The sequence below is a fragment of the Lactuca virosa genome, chromosome 5, assembly GCF_052849685.1.
Source record: "Lactuca virosa cultivar CGN04683 chromosome 5, Lactuca_virosa_CGN04683_v6, whole genome shotgun sequence".
Lineage (NCBI taxonomy): Eukaryota > Viridiplantae > Streptophyta > Magnoliopsida > Asterales > Asteraceae > Lactuca > Lactuca virosa.
The window spans coordinates 274,799,135-274,810,857 of record NC_136430.1 but is presented as its reverse complement, the minus strand read 5'-3'; positions in this window follow the sequence as shown (position 1 = coordinate 274,810,857).

The window sequence follows — 11,723 nt, the reverse complement described above, 5'->3', positions numbered from 1 at the left end:
GGCTGAAATGGTCAAACTAAATGTTTTTTGGCCAATTAGACGAAAATTAAATTATTGAGTTAAAAATATTAAGTTTATAACGCATGGTTTTATATATATATATATATATATATATATATATATATATATATATATATATATATATATATATATATATATATAACCAAAGCTTCGTTATAAATCAAACGTCAGAGTATTTTAATACTTCGAATAAACATTTCGCTTACAGCAAATAGCTACATTACGAACTTAAGATTAATAAATTATAAATGATTCAATGGTTGGGCTCAAATATCCTCTATTCGTGCTATTGGGCCTTTATGACCCAATATCATGATTATTGGGCCCAATATAATCACACATGTTTATTGGGCTTCCGGTGACCCAATTACATACCTGGTGGGCCTTTATCAGCTTTAATATGCTATTAGGCCTTAATGGTCCATTTGCATTGCTAATAAGACCCTAAACATTCATAATATGCTTAATGGGCTATAACGTGTTCGTAGCATACTCGACATCCTGCAATAACATACAAAGTTAGTGGGCCTCCGTAGTCCTCTTCTTTTCAACTGTTAGGCTTTTATTCAAGTAAACATAAATCGGGTTGTAAAACAAAGTTATTCAATTTCTTTTGGATTTAGTGAGAAATAACGGGTGACACCAATAAGTGTCGGTCGTAGTCTGTAGTTATAATCAAAGTCTCCTGGAGGGAGAGCGAGAGTTTGTGTATAGATCTATACGGGGGTGATTCCCCCACACCTAAGTTGTTCGCTACAGTTAGACTCGCCCAGTCTAGGGTGACAAAATCTTAATTCAAGACCGGCATTCGATAAAATGCCAAGAAAGGCGAATTAGTCATTATTATGCATGGTTATAACGACTCACATAGAGATCCATTCCCATCTAAGTAATCATTGGGAAATCATGTTCACATGATGTGACGATACAATAATACAAAACTATCATACTATTTATATCGGAAAACATCGGGTTTTCTGGGGGAACAACATTATTCACATTTACTTACAACAACTATAATACAAGAAACTATTATGAAAATCATTTCACTTTTACATGTTTTGAAATCATTCACACGTATACTTATGGATCATCACACCTTTTTCGTAAACAATTTCTGTTTCAGAAAATATCGGATTTTCTGGGTTTTACAAACAATACAAAACATTTTCATATCAAACCTGCTTATGAACTCACCAACATTATATATGTTGACCGTTTTCAAATAACTTGTGTTCTCAGGTAACCGTTAGATGAAGAATTATCAAGCGTCTGTCTGAATGTCTTTTGTGTGATGTCATTTGATAAACAATTTATGTTTGGGATTATGTAATGTAAACAATGTACTTGATGTGAACAATGACGGTTGTAATGTATTAATGCATGGTGATGTTTATGTTATGTTTCATGTATATTCATTGTGATGATATTTCAATTTAAGTCACACGAGCCCTCAGACGTTTCCGCCGTCTGGTTCGGGGGTGTGACAGGTTGGTATCAGAGCTTTGTTTATAGTGAACTAGCATATCTAACCATACATGATATGCAACTATAAACACAATAGGGCTAAATAACTCCGAACAGAGTAAATAAATACTTACCTATGTGCGCGTTTTAGAATAACAACATAATACTAAACAATAAAAGCCTTTGGGGGATTTGAACGTTGCGATTTAACCTTGGGAGTTATGTAATCGTATTGAGGATCAATGTAGCCTGATCAACTACATTCATTCAAAGTACGATCAACATATGTTTGGGAATAATCTTTATGGTCAATAAACCAAAAACTTACCATCTAACTATCCAAATAGGTTAGAGGAACTAAACTTAAGAAAAATAAACACTGTAGGAGTATTTTAAGAATACTATCCTTATACACCCCAATGCACACACTTTTCACACCTACACTTCCCACGCATGCGATATGGCAGGAATGCAGCAAGACAGCCCCTACTATCAAGCTCTAGTAGTCTATGGGGAGACTGAAGTGGGTCTAGATGACAATCCTGAAGAAAACCCTGAAGGAGGCCCTGCAATGGGTCAGGAGGTGGGACCCGGAGTGGAACTGGAAGAGTACGTGGTAACTGATTACCAATATGACGAATCTGACTGGGAGTCAGATGAAGGAAAGGACGTTAAGGAGACACCTAGTAAGCCCCACCCATCGGAAGCCCTATCAGACCCACACACGATTCAGGAAGGTGATACATACTACATACGCTCTCTTGAGAAAGAAATATCCAATCTCAAGCGTCAACTCTTTACGGCCGAAGCTAGAGCCGTTCGAGCCGAGAAAAGGGAAGAAGTAATCACCCAGGAGGTGAATGAACTGGCTGAACTCCTGATACGCCAGCTTGACGATTGAGTGTCATCTTCATCATAACTGATAGAACATACCCTACTACTTGCTATTATAGGTTCTATAGTATGTAGAACCAGCCGTATCTCCTACTAGTATTGTGTTTCTATGGATATTATGTCGTAATACTGTCGGATCGTACATTTTCCTATGAAATGTATGCCCTTTTTGGCAAATTTTCCTATATTAAAAATGACTATTTCTAGTAGAAATGCTATGTGTTTCAATATGGGGTTTCACTTATGTGCACAAACAAACCATGAAAACCGTTAGATACTCAAGAACCTTGAAACCAAAATAACCTATGAACTCTATGAATAAGACTTAATATTCGTGACAACTTTACAAATTATCTACTATCATAAACACACCATAGGGATATAGATCGAAACATTGTGAACCATATGACAAAACGCAAAAGTTACAGAGTACCACCGGAAATGACCGTTGTTACTTACGATCCTGCTTATCATCATGCAGCAGAAGATATCATTCCACAGAAATAACAAGCACACCCGTGAAGCACCACTCTTGCAGATGGACTTTACTACATTCCAAGTTGCTGTCACCGCTGCCGTAACCGCTGCTATGGCACAACTCAACGCAAACAACACCAACAGAGGTGGAAATAGCGTCGACAACACCAGTCGAAGTAACAACCCCGAAAACCAACGAATGTCAGCTTATCAAGGCACTCCAAACCCCAAACCTAAGAGCAGGAAGCGAAAGTCTGGGGGTAAGAGAAAGGGGCAGCCAACCCAAGAATCCTCAAAGAAACGAAGTGTTGTAGTTGTCCCTATGGCCATGACACCTGCTACATCGACACCAGCAAAACCATATGTTGGGAGCCTTCCGAAATGCAACAAGTGCAATCTCCATCATCGGGGAGCCTATCTAAAGCTATATTGTAATAGATGTAACAAGAAAGGACACACCACCTGGTACTGCAGATCTCGACCCCAACATAACCAACAGCCAAACAACAACAACAATATCAACCACAATGCTGGGACTAGCTCACATCATGGATAAATCCAAGGAAGAGGTTAGTATTCGGGACATCCCAGTGGCTTGCGATTTCCATGACATCTTTCCTGAAGATCTTCCGGGGATTCCCCCAGAAAGACAAGTCGAGTTCCGAATCGACCTTGTGCCAGGAGCTACACCCATCGCCAAATCGCCCTATAGGTTGGCTCCTGCGGAGATGCAAGAACTCTCAAGCCAACTCAGCGAACTCTTGAGCAAAGGATTCATCCGACCTAGCTTCTCACCCTGGGGAGCTCCGATCCTTTTTGTTAAGAAGAAGGACGGATCCTTTAGGATGTGTATTGATTATAGAGAACTGAATAAGCTCACTATCAAAAATCGCTACCCACTTCCACGAATCGACGATCTATTCGACCAACTTCAAGGAGCAAATTACTTCTCTAAGATAGATCTGCGATCCGGATACCAGTAACCCAAGGTCCAGGAAGAGGATATCCCCAAGACCGCTTTCCGAACTCGCTATGGACATTATGAATTTGTTGTAATGCCCTTCGGTCTAACGAATGCCCCTGCCGCATTTATGGACCTGATGAATCGAGTTTGCCGACCATTCCTCGACAACTTTGTCATCGTTTTCATCGACGATATTCTGGACTATTCTCGAAGTGAAGAGGAACATAGTCGAGATCTCCGACAAATCTTGGAAACCCTGCGAGCCAAAAAGTTATACGCAAAACTCTCTAAGTGTGAGTTCTGGCTCCGTAGCGTAAACTTTTTAGGTCATGTTGTCAGCCAAGAACGGATACATGTGGACCCTTCTAAGATCAAAGCCATTGAAGGATGGGCAGTCCCAACGACACCCACAGAAATTCGTCAATTTCTGGGTCTCGCAGGCTATTACAGAAGATTCATTCAGAACTTCTCCAGAACAGCCAAGCCACTTACCACGCTTACACAAAAGAGCGTACCATTTGAATGGACCGAAAAGCAGGAGGTTGCTTTCCGAACTCTGAAACGAACTCTCTGTAGTGCACCAGTACTATCATTACCAGAGGGAATGAGGACTTCGTAGTTTACTATGATGCTTCAAATCAGGGTTTAGGTTGTGTACTCATGCAGCGTGGGAAGGTGATAGCTTATGCATCCCGACAACTAAAGACACATGAGGTGAATTATATGTTGGATAAGGTGTATAAGTCCATAACTATTTCTGGTATGTACTTGACCCGACCCGGCATGGTCCATTTGGGTTGCATGGCACCATGCAATTGGATAAACTAAAATGAGAGAAATAACACTTATGGTTTATTAATATATTATAAGTTCTAATATATTAATAATATTATTTAGTTAGTTTGATCAAGAATTAATTTAGAATTAATTAAGTGATCAAAAGATAACTAATTAAATATATGGGTAGATTATGTAAATCTTCCATATCTTATATAGTGGGCTAAGAGGCTCCATGGATTATCAAGTTCGGTTCCACCCATAGGATGCTCCATGGATGCTCCATGGGAGTTACAAACCCATGGGTCATGGAAATGAAGAGTCATGACACATTAGGGTTTACATGGTGTAACCCTAGATGTGTCAACACTATATAAGAAACCCATTCTCCACCAAAATTGGACACACATAAGAAACAAGAGGGCTAGGCCGATTTTAGAAGTGTGTATTCTCTCTAAAGTCATTCCAAAAGCATTTGGTGTTGTGTGAAGCATTTGAGGCATCACACTTGGGGTGCTAGGCTCACAAGGTTTCAAGGATCATAAGCAACAACAAGGTAAGTTATTCTATCTTTCATGCAAGTTAAAATTTGTTCCCCATGTATGCTAGATAGGAATATAACCTTGGAATTCAACTTTGCATGATAATTAAACAAACATAGATCCAAGGTTATTAGGGTTGCATGTATACTTAGGAAGTGTTAGAATGCTCAAAACCCATCTGTGGTGTCAGAGCATGGTTCGTTTGTTGTTGTTTTTGTTTTGTGTGCAAACAGCTTGAAAAAAAAATCGTTTTTCTGTTTTCTGCTCGTATGAAAGTTTGCACATTTGTTGCTGGAAATGGACTAGAAACATTACCCTAAACTGTTTTGATGTTTTAAAGCTTATTTTAGATGGTGTAATGTTTATGCTAATCCATTTACAATGGCAATTATTAAAATTACAAGTTTTTTTTAAGTGTAATTTTTGATTCTTGAAAGTGTTCATATTCATGTTCTTGAACTTATGAAGATTAGATGATCATAGGAATTGTTTGTAACCTTCATGGTAGTTTAATTCATGATCATAATGTGTTTTAATGGAGTCCATAACTTGTCCTCAAGTTATGGAAAACCAAAAGTCTCACTTTTATTAAAGCCATTAAAAGAACACAAGAGTTATAAAAATGAAGAGTCTTCATTTTTATTACTCAATTAATTCATAAGTTATAAGAAATGAAAAGTTTTGGAAGTTTACAAAACTTGCCCTCAAGTTTTGGAACATGTAAAGTCTTGATTAAAACTTTAGTTCCAACCCTTAGAATTTTAAAAGTTAAAATTCAACCCTTATACTTTATAATATTATAAGTTACTAATATATATATGTATAACGTCAAGTCGTCTTACCGCTAGTACGCCTCATTCACGAAGCCGGTCTATAAGGGGGGTATAAGGTTGTTGCCTATAAAATGGCAACTTAATGGGTGTCCACTCTCACCCACCGCTTCCTTGATCGGTGGAGGGTCGTTAGCCGAACGGGTAAGACAAGGACTTATAAATTCTCATTAAAAGTATGATGAATATTATAAAGTAACTAAATGCTTTTATTAAATTCCCAATCTTAGTTACCTTAGGAAAATGTGAATAAGGTGCTAATCCATGAAATTACACTTTACACTTTGTTTAAGTCATTGGTGGAGCGTGTGTGGTTAACCGACACACTAACTTGGACTTAACAAGGTAGGTAAAGGGTGACTTAAGGTTTACCATAGCATCGGTGGAGCGTGTGTGGTTTACCGGCACATCGATTGAGTGATAAACCTTGAGGGTACCAAGTGATTTGCATGGTTACTTCACACCTCGTTTTGTGATCCTCGGTATCCCAGTCACAAAACTTGGAGGGCACACTCGAGATTGAAACATGCCTTTGAAAAGTTCATTGAATCTCAAAAGAATCTAGGAATTTCTAAGAACCAATTAAAAACCTAATATCTATATTTCGTTTTTCATGGTGGAAATTGGTGAATCGTTATTCACCTACCTTTCAAATATGTTATAGCTTGGATTACGGCATACCTCTTCTAAGTTATAATATATTGTGATTGGATTCTAGCCTTAATATTACATTTGGGTGTTTTATTAAGGACTCTCTTAATATCTAAACTAATCTTGTTCTCTTCTTTCAGATGTCTTCAAACAATGCTGCTTCTGGCTCTAATCCTAATGGCTCCTTTACCCTTATGAACTTGTGTGGGAAAGTCACTTTTGATGGATCCAACTTCAATTAATGGATCAGAAACATCAGGATGATTACCCGCTACGAGGACAAAGAATATGTCCTTGACAAGGAGCTTAAGGAGATTGATGAGACCACTGCAACTCCCCAGGAGATCGCTGACTTCCGGGCACATGAAAGGGATGCTACAAAAGTGGCATGCATCATGTTGGCCACCATGACAGCAGAACTCCAAAAGTCCTATGAGGACTTCTACCCTTTTGAAATGCACCAAGATCTGATGGAAAGATACCATCAAAGTGCACGACAAGAGAGGTATGAAATCATATGCTCTATCATAACAACCATGATGAAGGACGGGGAATCCGTCACGAGCCACATGCAGAAAATGCAAAGGTATGTGGATCGGTTGCTGAAGCTTAATGTGAACTTCCCTGAGAAGCTTAATGATCAATTCCGCATGACATATCAAATGAATAAGGAAGAGGTCGCACTCAGCAAACTTCAGGGACTCCTCAAGACCGCAGAAACAGGTCTTAAGGGTAAGTCGGTTGTTAACACTCCTACTCCAAACTCCGCCCCGGTTTTGGCAATCGGGAAAGGTAGAGGGAAGAAGAGGAAGAGCTCTTCGAAGGGTACCAAGGCTAGGACCCTTGATGGCTCTTCTTCAAGTGGAACCAAGAAAGGTTTTGTCACTCCTTCTTCTGACCCTAAAGAGGCTGAATGCTTCTATTGCCATGAAAAGTCACATTGGAAGCGGAACTCCCCAAAGTACCAGCAAGATGTGAAGGAAGGGAAAGTTAAACCCAACCATGCAGGTATTTACACTATCTTATCTAATAACTCACCCCATTCTAACTCTTGGGTCCTTGATACCGGTTGTGGTATTCATATCTGTTCTGATTTGCAGGGACTAAGAAGAAGTGAGAATGTGGAGCATGGAAGAATAAACTTAATCATGGGGAATAGGAAAGCTTTACCTGTCACCAAGATTGGAGTTTATACTTTATCGCTAAGTAGTGGGTTTAGTTTAGATTTGAATAAATGTTGTTATTCGCCAGAAATGGCAAGAAATATTATTTCCTTTCATGCATTGTATAAACAAGGTTTCACCTTTTCATTTGATAATGAAGTTGGTTCGATTAATGCTTTCTTTAATAATGTTCTTTATTTTAAAGCATTACCTTGTGATGGTGTGTATGAAACTGTATCCGTGGTTGATAACTTAGGAAATAATGTATTGTGTATTGATTTTGTTAATGATAATAACTTGGATAAAACATCATTATGGCATTGTCGTCTTGGACATATAAGCAAGAAACGCATAGGCCAACTCCAAAAGGATGGAGTATTGGAGTCATTTGACCTAAAGTCAGATGATAGTTGCGAATCATGCTTACTTGGAAAAATGACAAAGTTACCCTTCACAGGTTCTTGTGAGAGGGGTGAAGGTTTGTTGGATCTTATACACACGGATGTGTGTGGGCCCTTCAAACATGCCACAAGGGATGCTAATCGTTATTATTTGACTTTTACTGATGATTACAGTAGATATGGATATGTCTACTTAATCAAGCATAAGTCAGAGACTTTTGAGAGGTTTAAAGAGTTTAAACAGGAAGTCGAGAATCAATTGGGCAGGAACAGTAAGATGCTTCGATCCGATCGAGGTGGTGAGTATCTTAGTTCAGAGTTCCTCGACTATCTTAGGGAATGTGGGATTGTCTCACAATTGACACCTCCCAGGACACCGCAGTTGAATGGTGTAGCTGAGAGGCGTAATCGAACCTTGTTGGATATGGTTCGTTCCATGATGAGTCGAGCTTCGCTACCAATCTCATTTTGGGGGGTATGCCTTAGAGACTGCCGCCCATATCCTTAATCTAGTTCCCACAAAGAAATTTGCCAAAACTCCTCATGAGATGTGGACTGGTAAAGTACCCAAACTAGACCACATTAAGATTTGGGGTTGCGAGGCTTTCGTGAGACGCGAGACTCATGATAAGCTCAAACCTCGAAGTGAGAGGTGTATTTTCATCGGCTACCCACTGAAATCCTTTGGTTACCTCTTCTTCAGACCTAGTGAGAATGTGGTCTTTGTAGCTAGGAGGGCTTTCTTTCGAGAGAGAGAGTTCATAAGCCAAGGAGACAGTGGGAGGCAAGTTAACCTTGAAGAAATTCAAGAGTCAAGTGGTGAAGGAACTTCAAACCCTAGCACTCAACTTGAGGAGGAAACTTCTGTTGAGCCAATTGACAAGTCTGTACCTCTGAGGCGTTCCACAAGGGTTAGGAATGCACCTGAGCATTACTATGGATTCCATATTACTGCGGAAGGTTCTGTTAGCCATAGCTGCATTTCATGACTATGAAATATGGCAAATGGATGTCAAAACCTCTTTCCTTAATGGAAAGTTGGCTGAGGATGTTTACATGAGTCAGCCAGAGGGTTTTGTCAATACAGAGTACCCTAATAAAGTGTGTAAGCTTGAGAAATCCATTTATGGGTTAAAGCAAGCACCTCGCAGATGGAATCTTTGCTTTGATGAGAAAGTCAAAGAATTTGGCTTTTCTAGGAGTGAAGATGAATCTTGTGTATATGTCAAGGCTAGTGGGAGTATAGTTAGCTTTTTGGTATTGTATGTGGATGACATACTACTCATAGGAAATGACATCCCAACTCTGCAGGAAGTTAAGTCCTGGCTTGGGAAGTGTTTCTCTATGAAGGACCTAGGAGAAGCTGCCTATATTCTAGGGATAAGGATCTTGAGAGACCGGAGTAAAAGACTAATTGGACTTAGTCAGAGTACTTACTTGGATAAGGTGCTGAAGAGATTCGGCATGCAGGACTCCAAGAAAGGAGAGTTACCCATCCAGAGTAACGCCAGATTGAGTAAGACATAAAGCCCTAGTACTGAGGCTGAGATAGCAGAAACGAGTCGAATACCTTATGCTTCGGCTGTAGGATCGATCATGTATGCTATGACGTGTACTCGACCTGATGTAGCCTTTTCTTTGAGCATGGTTAGCAGGTATCAGGGGAACCCTGGCAAGGCACACTGGACTATGGTAAAGAATATCCTCAAGTACCTACGGAGGACTAAGGACTGGGTCCTTACCCTCGGTGGGAGTGAAGACTTGAGAGTTGTAGGGTATAGTGATGCTAGCTTTTAGACTGATAGGGATAATTTCCGCTCTCAGTCAGGCTGGGTCTTTACCTTAAATGGAGGAGCAATTTCTTGGAAGAGTTCCAAGCAAGAGCAATGGCTGATTCAACTTGCGAATCAGAGTATATAGCAGCTAGCGAGGCAGCAAAGGAGGCGATATGGCTGAAGAACTTCATTGGAGACCTTGGAGTTGTACCAGCTATTAAAGAGCCAATGGAAATTTTCTGTGATAGTGAAAGTGCAGTTGCCTTAGCCAAGGAACCAAGGGATCACGGGAGATCCAGACACATCGACAGAAAATACCATTTCATCAGACATCGAATAGAAGAAGGACTCCTCGTGGCAAAGAGGGTATCATCGGATGAGAATCCAGCAGATCCCCTCACGAAGGGACTGACTCGGGTTAAGCATCTCCAGCATGCTCGGAGCATAGGGCTGAAGGATGATATTAGATTTAGTAGTTAGATAACCTTGAAATTTGTAAAGTGTAATTGACATTAGATGATGAATAAAAGGTGTTTTATTTATGAGTAAAGTGTTGCTATCTCTTGTCGATCGTTTACTATATTTCTTTTGCATGTTTCGACTTCCAGAATAATTATGTTTGGTATATCATATTATTCGAACCTCCACAGTCGGTCATATGTCGAAAGTAGGTATGAATCAAGACTGTCATGATTGGTTGTAGAGGTCTAAGTTGTTGGACATGGCTACAACACTCATGAGTGCTCATAAGTTCTGAGCATTGGACTCAACCCACGCTCACTGGAATCACTTCATGGAATTTATCTCGAGTGATCGTGAGACGGTAATATCATATAAGTCTTCAAACCTAGAGATATGATTTGTTACTTATGAGTTGGTTATGCATTGATTGTACGTTAACGCATTGGTAACTCGATGTTATAAAACGTGCTTTTGTGTATAATTCAATGAGTGGTAGAACAAACATATGAGTCGAAGTTTATCTGTTCCTTCTTGGATTAGAAGCTGATATCTGGGCCCCTCGATGATTTTGTTTTGACCTATGTACCGGGCCCGGTCAGAACTAAGTTGATGTGTTCAATTAAGTTCTTTGTCAAACAAATCGGAAATCGGGAAACAAACTGCTGGACAATAAGTAAGACATTGTTCCATGTATTTGTCCGGCTGATATCTAGAATAGAGGATTATATGATCACTTATCTTAAATGGCGTATCATCATCTTCTCAGTTCCGAGAGACCTTGAAAGAGCTACGATTGCCGATCGGTTCCTGAAGTATTGCCGTTATAGTTATTAGACTTATCCAAGTGGGAGACTGTTGGATAAGGTGTATAAGTCCATAACTATTTCTGGTATGTACTTGACCCGACCCGGCATGGTCCATTTGGGTTGCATGGCACCATGCAATTGGATAAACTAAAATGAGAGAAATAACACTTATGGTTTATTAATATATTATAAGTTCTAATATATTAATAATATTATTTAGTTAGTTTGATCAAGAATTAATTTAGAATTAATTAAGTGATCAAAAGATAACTAATTAAATATATGGGTAGATTATGTAAATCTTCCATATCTTATATAGTGGGCTAAGAGGCTCCATGGATTATCAAGTTCGGTTCCACCCATAGGATGCTCCATGGGAGTTACAAACCCATGGGTCATGGAAATGAAGAGTCATGACACATTAGGGTTTACATGGTGTAACCCTAGATGTGTCAACACTATATAAGAAACCCATTCTCCACCAAAATTGGAC